Source organism: Nicotiana tabacum, chromosome 13 (assembly GCF_000715075.1).
Source record: "Nicotiana tabacum cultivar K326 chromosome 13, ASM71507v2, whole genome shotgun sequence".
NCBI classification, from domain to species: Eukaryota; Viridiplantae; Streptophyta; class Magnoliopsida; order Solanales; family Solanaceae; genus Nicotiana; species Nicotiana tabacum.
This window is the reverse complement of record NC_134092.1, coordinates 116259874-116269049: the sequence shown is the minus strand read 5'-3', so window position 1 is coordinate 116269049 and position 9176 is coordinate 116259874.

The window sequence follows — 9176 nt, the reverse complement described above, 5'->3', positions numbered from 1 at the left end:
TAGAAAATACCTAAATTACCTCAATGCATATTCATGTTAAATGGATGAGAAAGGACTTTTATTTTTTGGTAAAAAAGAAACTAATATTATTACTAAGAAATTTTATTACATAATATAAATTTACAAAATAGAAATTACTTACGAAATTCATCTTGTGGCTTATATGATCTTTTTAATAATCTGTCACTAATTCTATCACTGAATAGGATTAGTGATAATTTTTTGTTATTTGACTACATAATTTGTTCATTGCTAATTTTTCTTCTTTTTGTAGTTGACTTATCTAGAATATATGGTACATAGATGATTATTTTGATACGAATTAATATAAAAGAAGGGATTATATAATAGAACACTAAACTTTCAAAATTATCTTGATTGTTTTCATGCTTAGCTAGGCTATCCGTTCTTTTTTTTGATTAAATATGCTCAATATTTGTCATTTTTAAGAGCTTATACTTTTAAAATATTTTATTTTCAAGAGCTTACACTTTATAATTTTATACGCATCGATAGAGAGTCACGCGCATCGCGCGTATCCTAAAACTAGTTATACTAAAAGTGGGAAGCTCCTTCCTGCAAAGTTGAATTACTATTTTGCCCCTGTTGTAAATTATTTTTAAGTAAAATGTAATAAAATATTAAACATCTAATATAATAAATATAAAATAGTAATATTATAATTACACGACCTAATGAAAAATGTATCGATGAAAGGATAATGCAGTTTCTAAAGAGCATAAAAGTCCAGTAGAAAAGAAGCTTAACGTACCCATTTAAGATATTTTGTCAAGTAATTAGTTTGAAAGCTAAAAGGCTTTATCACCTAATTCATATTATTATAGTAAATACTAATACACTAAAGACTAAAAATAGGAAAAGTAGGAAGCTGCGTTATTAAATCAATTCAAAAGTACAATTAGGTTTGAGGCCTTCTTAGGCCTCATTTGTTTGTACTTAATGGAGGTTTGAATCTTAGTTATTTAGATGTCAGATATTAATTGCGTTTATTTTTAAAGTGTGAATCTTAATCATTAAGTGTATTTATTTTTTTCATTCACAATCACTTAATGGGTCTGAATAGATCTGTATGATTAAAATTTATAACAAAGACTTAATTTCATTACTAACTGCCGCCACCATCATGCTCAACCACCACCCACCACCCCCTCCCCCACCATCATCTTCAACCAGAACCACACTCAACCACCTCAACTACCATAACAACTACCGCATCACCATCAATAACCATAGCCGGCACCACCCACCATTATAAACTACCACCACTCACCATCACTTTTCTCAATCACAATCACAACCACCACCCATCATTATTAACTATCACCATTCACCACCATCATCCTCAACCATAATTTCCACCCTACCAATCACCACTAGCTACTACCTAGAACCACCACCATTAACCAAAACCACCATCAACCATCACCTCTAGTCGATATTCACATCATTACCACCAACAACTATCATATTTAAAAATAATATTGATAAAATATAAGATTAGATAGTATTTTATTTAAATTTTATGTTAATTAATTTTTAAATAAAGATTACTTTTGTACATACAAATGTTAAAAAACAAACAATCTTAATAATTTAGTATTCAGGTCTTAATACACATCTTAATATTCAAATGTGTATTCCAATTCAGATATCTTAATCTTAATCTTAATACACATCTTGATATTTAGATATGTTTCCAGATTAAGATGTCTTAATGTTTAAAAAAAAACAAATGATGCCTTATTTTCCTTCAGTTACTCTCACAAATGTACTCCTTCAGTTGCTCCCAAGAAATTGATTTCATGGATTTTTGCTTTTCTCCCCCTTTTAAAGCCACGTTCTCCTTCAATATCTCTATTAAATTAATATTTTGGTAACCCCCCCCCCCACCCCCATCCCCCACGTTCTCCTTCAAGAACTCCCTAAAATTGGTGTTTTGATTTTTTTCCCCGGCATTGATAGTTGCTTCATTCCGTTTCTTTTCCCTAATAAAGTCACTGAAATCATTCCTTTACTTATTATTTGCAGTAATTTCATTCTTTATATTTTGTTTCTTTCATCTTTCATGGTAACTCCTTTTACATGCATTTTCAGATTCTTCTCAGCACTCTATATAGGTGCACAATAAGGTGTCTTTATCCCATTATCCTTGTATTCTTTCTGGTACAGGTTTTTTGATTGTCGCATCACAAAATTGGTAATAATTCTACACTAGTGTCATTACCTTTAAACTTTATTAAGATATTCATATATGTTGTCAGCTGACGTTGCTTGATTTTCCAATTAAACCTCAAGAATCAGTAGCTTCTTTGAACATTACTCTTGTCTTGCAACTATATATTGCATTTGGTGCTTCAACTTCTAAAGGATATATATTAGATAGGTAAAAAAACGTCTCGATATTACAACTATGTATTACGTTTGCATCTATTCTCCTAGCTACTACAAGATAACTTACAATGGCAAACGAAGAAGAGCTAGGAAAGCTATGCATACCTATTAGGAAGTTGAAGAAATATGCTACATAATGGGTAATTAAAGTTTTAGTCATTCGACGAGACTTAATAAAGGAATACAAAAATGAGAACGGCGAAGGTGTACGTTGGCAACTAATATTCGTTGATGAAGAGGTAACTTTATTTTAATAGTTTCTTATAGCCACCGCTCAATACACTGCCTCCTTTGGTGACTTTATTGCTTGTCTGTATTGACACAGGGAACAAAAATACAAACTACTCTTTTCAACAATAATGTTCAAGTATGAAAGAATTTTTTCAACCATAAGTGGCACAAAACCAAACTTCTTATCTGTGCACAAGGACCTTGAGGTAACGTTTAATAGCAACACAGAAGTAATACAGTGCAACACGGAATTTATGTGTCAACAATTCTCCAATGATTTTATTTCTTTGGACGAGTTAGAACAGGTCACTAATGAGACTTTATTTTGGTAAATACCTACTTATATTTACTTAGTATTTTGCAGCTACAATTATTCGATATTTAATATTTTATTTTTTTTAGAAGTGGTTTGCATTGTAATAAAAGTGAAAGCACTAAATGGAGAAGGACAAAGCAGAAGACGAGAAGTAAAAGTTACGAATGAAAGGCAAGTTATCACCAGTTACTCGCCATTCATGGTTTAAACTTTACTACCTGCAATATAAGTAGAATGTAATTTTTATGATACTCAATTTTAAATATATAGGTATGATCAAAAAACTTTGACTTTGTGGGGAGACTTAGCTGAAATAGAGGGGGAATTGTTAGAGAGCATTAAAAATTCCAAGCCAGTAGTAGCCTTCTGTGATGTTAAAAGCTCTACTTACCAAGGTATAACACCTCATACCTTATGTATTTTCATAATATTTTAGACAGCCTTAAGGTAACACTATATTCGTTGATCCTTTTTAAATAGGGGATTTTGTCCTTTCGGCGACACATGTTAGTAGCGTTCTAATCTACCCAACATTTGAGAAGGCAAAAGATCTCAACAAATGGTAAATTGTGGATTTCTCTTTCAAACTTATTTCCTCTCTATGTGTTAGGTATATGGAACATTCTACAAGAGTAGAAATAGTTAATGCAAGCTTGGTAAAATCATATCTTTGGCTTTTGATGGAAAAAATCAAATTTACTAGAAATATGAGAATAATAACTGATCCAACATTTAGTGAGTTCTTACTTTGTGTTGGCAACGGAGAAGAGCCTACAATAAAAGACAATTTGATCCTTCTTCAAGAAAATTTGTTTGTCAAGTATAATAGTAATGGTATTGCTGAAGAATGCGTAAATAAACAAAATATACCCATCACTACAAGAGAATGCTAGCTCTGAAAAATATGTAACGGAGAAGACTATCTTAGCAAGTAGAAATGAGCATATTGATAAGCTAAATGAGAGGTTGATAGCTATGTTCCCAGGTGAAAGCAAAACATTTATTATTTTTGACTCTGCAGAAGATGACACCAATAATTATTATCAGGAAGAATATCTAAATACTTTAACACCCAATGGTCTCCCCCCGCATAGGTATTTTATCATATACATTATGATTTATAAATATATTTTGTTGCTCCATTATTTCTCTTTGTTTTGCCTTAAGCATACACACCTGAAAGATGCAATAAAAATAACTTTTCTTTTAACTTTTAATTTTTTATGCAGGTTAGTGTTGAAGGAGAATGCACTCATCATGCTACTCAAGAATCTAGACCTTTCAAATGGCTTATGTAACGGAACAAGAATGATATGTATAGGCTTTGACAATAATATTTTACATGCAGAAAGCATATGTTTATTCCATGTATTCAGCTTTCACCCCTTGAAAATAAAGGATATCCTTTCAAGTTCATTCAGAAATAATTTTTAGTACGTCTTTGCTTTACAATAATAATAAATAAAGCACAAGGCTAGACCATTTGCAATGTTGGCTTGTATTTGCCCCAACATATTTTTTCGTATGGACAACTGTATGTTGCACTTTCAAAAGGGATATCAATGTCCATAACAAAAGTTCTCGTCATGACAGAGCAACCGATACATTAAAGTGGAATATATACCAAGAAAATTGTCTTCAAAGAAGTGCTAGGTACGGTACGTGCATATAACATATGGCAATGAATAACATAAGTAATTAAATTATTATCTATAGTGCATAACTAACTAAATTGACTGATTTTACTTTTCAGGTTCAGACGACATATAATCACTGAAGTCCGATAATCAACTCATAAATAGAAAAATCATTCTTCAATTGAGCTTGTTTTCTTACATTTTATACTACTCATTACATACATATTTTAATATTATCATTGTCCTTTTAAAACATATGTACTTGTATACATGGGACACACGTGGCAAACATGAATATCTTCTTTTTCACTTATTGTGCAATAATTTAGTTGAAAGAAGAGCATAACCTTGTACTACTATACAAAGACAGCTGATGATCAGATCTTAGTGGTACTTCAACTTAGATATTTTTGGCCTATGTACTTCAACACATATTGGAAATAATGATTTTAATGGCTAGAACATGTTCGTCAATAGTAATAGCTTCTTGTTTTGTATCGACCAGCTAGGAACACAATTAGAGGGTGAAGAAAGGGCATAACAAACAACAATCAAAAAGCGACTGACTTTGTAGCAAATGGTAGGTGGGACACAGAGACTTTGGTGCAACATGTTGGTGATGAAGTGTTGGTAAGATATGTACTCATAATTAGGTACCTGGATATCCAATTAAACAAGGTATTTGAATACTAATGGAATCTACTATGGTTCTCAACTCATTTGCATGGGATCTGGTTCAAAGATGTAAAGAGAAAAACTACATATAAGATGAGCAAAGAGGAGTTTGGAATAGGAAACTAACTCTATATGAAATTTTGCAGCACAGAGGAGTATTCGAGGAGATGGTGTTGCACGACGCCTAAAAGGGAAACAATACAACATTTATTCCATTACACTCCAGCAGCTTCTGAGGTATGACACTATTTCACAACAACATGTGGTTTCAATGTGTTAGTTTGAGTGCCCGTATGATTTACTAAAGAACTTGGTTCTTTACCGTATTTCTTAAACTTGAAGTAAAGTAAGCAGTAAGTAAACACAGTGATTTTTACGTGAAAAATCACCTGGCTCAAAAGGTGCAAAAACCACGACCTACTACATAAGATTTTCAACTTCAACTCCACTAGAACAATGAGCCAAAATATATCAATTACAAGACTATAATTCAATACTCTCCAGTACTCCTACTACAACTATTTAATTCACAAGTTACTCTAACTTGTAAAGAAAATACTCACTCCAACTCAGTAATTATTTGTGACACTTGATTACAACTCAATTTCCTAAAACTCATTAACTAGACTGACTCAAGAAGAATACAATATTGGTACTCGACTAGAGTGAACAACATATAATTCTTCAGTTGATGTGTAAAAGGATAAAATCAGAAGTCAAAGTAGATAGTATTTAAACGCCTGGACTTTGAGATATTCTAGGAGTCCTATGCATAGTCAACTTCTCCTTTGATAGGACTCCTACTGTTCGAAGGACTCCACAAGTTTTGGGACTCTTTGTCTCTAAATAAATTATTCGTATCTTCTTGGGCAATTATCCTTATCACATGTAGCATCCTTCTTCCACCAAATTCGGACCTGGATAACTTTGAGATAAAGTTATCGTCTTGTACAGACGTACAATCATCAACCAGATGAGCTGGTCCTTTACTGTGAGGAGCTGGTTCTTAAAATAATTAAGCAGCTACGTTGTTCAAACACACTTTATTAATCACAACAAGAACCATAGACAGACATGCATATTCACAAACCCCAACCTTTTCTTTCCCCTTTTGACATCATCGGGAAAAAAAAAACAAAAAAGACGTTAGACAGATGAAGCATAGTTAATGTAATATTCAAGGCCATATAGGCTACAACACAAGCTTAAGAATTATCAAGGCAAACAGACTAGGCTGAAGATCCAATATTGTACGAAGCATTAAAGTAGTACAAGAGAAGACATTTAGTAGTGCCAAAAGAAGCCCATGGCCTTGTCATAAACTATTAGAACAAAATAAACTAAACATACTGCAAGCTACTCAGACTAAGACAAAAGAAAAAAAATTAAAGCATCACTGGGATAGCAATAGGAAACGAAGGACACTAGGAAGGAACAAGCTCATGGGTGAGAGGTAGAGGGGGTCAATGCTTTTACAAGAATGGAAATATGTTAGGCATAAGATTCCCTATCTCTTTTGAGATCTTCCCTAAGCTATCTGGTTTCCTTTATCAGTTCATCATTGTCTTCACGAAGCTTGGCATTCTCTTCAACAGCCAACTCCAACCTCTTACTAAGCTCTGCAGCCCTGCTGCTCCCAGGTAGAATAGCAGATCATGTGGGTCCCCTAGCCTTGATCTCCTCATAGCCACACTGCTTGAGGATAACATCATCCAAAACATCATTGTGATTTCCATACTTAAGCTCAGGCAAGGCAATGTTAAGCTTGCTAAATAGCTCAGTCAACATGAAACCATAAGGCATAGCATTCTTAGGCTTGGGCGTGTCTGCAGCTCTTGCCATATGCTGAATCATCAGACTAGGGAGATTGATATGTCTACCATTCTCAAGTAGTTCCATTACATCCATGTCCAACAGGATAGCTTCATGTCTTCTCTCAGACCTCTGAAGAATGCAGGAATTGATAAAATGAAACAACAGCTTGTGGAAGGAAGTCATATCAGTCTTGTACACCTTCTGGAGAGCATCTAGTTCAACCTTTTGAAGAATTTTCTTGTGATCACAATGCTAGTGTCAACATCATTGTTTATGGTTAGCCATTTTTTCTTCAAGTAATTATCAAATCACAAATAAGAAATATTCAAAAGCATCCCCAACTCCTCAGCATCAAACTTTTCAAAACCCTTTAAATTACTTTTGACTACCTTCCCATCAAATTGGAAGTTTGCATAGAGCTCTACCAAAGCAGGAACACGTACAAGAGGGAAAGCTTTAACAAACATGTGCTTTCATCCCTGTAGCTCAAGTTTTTCAACCAGTTGAGCCATCCCCTTTTCATCAGTGTTTGCAAGAATCTTCACATTAAGCATTTTTCTGTTCCTGAACTCTGTGAGTCTATCAACCACAGCTGGCACATTCTTTCTCTTCTTTCCTCTACTGGCCTTTGCAGTAGGGGTAGCAATTTTTGTAGCTTTGGCAACCTTTCTCTTTTGTATAGAGGACTTTGCTGGCAAACCATACTAAGAATTATCTTCTCCATCCAACTCAACCATAGGTTCCACAATTAAAACTTTCTTCCTTGGCTTCTTGGCACTTCTTGACTCCTTAATAATTTGTTCATCAACAGCCTTTCTTTTACTCCTTGTAAGAGGAGTTCTAGCAGGAGGAACTACTTATTTCCTTATTGGAACTGCTGACTTTGTTGTTTTCATAGGAGTCTTCTTGGGTTTCTTCCCCTACCTCAGACAATGGCAAGTCATCTTTATCACTGCTAACCTTTTCATCTCTAGTGAAAGGAGTTAACAAAGGCTCAGGTTCTTGAGTCCCTTTCTCTTCACCAGTTTCTTCTGAAGGGGATATGACAGTGTTCCCAATGGTCATAGAACCATTTCTCACTCATATTCTCATTCTCTTCCTCACTTTCTTCATCCACTCTTATACTCTCACTTACTTTTTCTTGATCCTCACCCTCACTCTCAGAATTACCCTCTTATTCACTATTATTTTTTTCTTCTGCAGAATCATTTACTTGTTCACCTATCCTATCATCTGTATCACTCTCCTTCTCTTCTCTATAATCTCCCTCATTCTCACTCTTTTCTTATTCATTAGTTATGTCTTAAGCATTATCCTCCCCATGACTGTCCATAACTCCTTCTTCTTTTTCACCCTCATTATCATCCTTATCCTCCATCCAACTAAAAGAAAGACCATAATATTCCTCCTTATGTACTAGTTCTGGTTCTTTACTTCTTTCCTTTCAACCACAGGCACCATAGTAGTGGTATCTGCCTCTTTCCCCAGAATGTCTGCATATTTTTCTACAGTGAGTTCTCCACTTATGGGTGGGAGAGTGTCTAAGGGTGCAACATCTATACCAGATACCAAAATATCCAATTTTAAATGAGGGATTTGTACCTAACTAGCAGTGACTGACACTGATTCCCCCTGAACCACAGCTTCCTTGACCAATGTGTCTACTTAGGTAGTAGCATGAGGGACTGCCTTGACATTCTTGACAGATTTTCTTGGAGTAGCCTTGACCTTGGTTGACTTAGAGGTATTTTTCACAGTATGCACAGATGCATGGGTGGTTAGTTTTGGAAGTGGGGGTGCAGTGGAGGTGGGTATGGTGAGAGCAGCAGGAACAGGAGATGATGATATAGGTACAGTGGAGGATATCGGAGGAGAATGAGAAGGTGTTGGTGCAGGTTCACTTGATGGATTGATACTTTTCTTTTTTTTGGGCCTCATGATCTTGGATTTTACTTCAGTCTTGTATGATGATTTGGCTTTAGAAGGGGTTTGGCTGGATTTAGGCATGGTGATCAGAGAAGAGACTCAATGTAGGAGAAAAAGAGAATTGGTTCTTGATTCTTATTCTTGATTCTTGCTTAGGGTTTGAG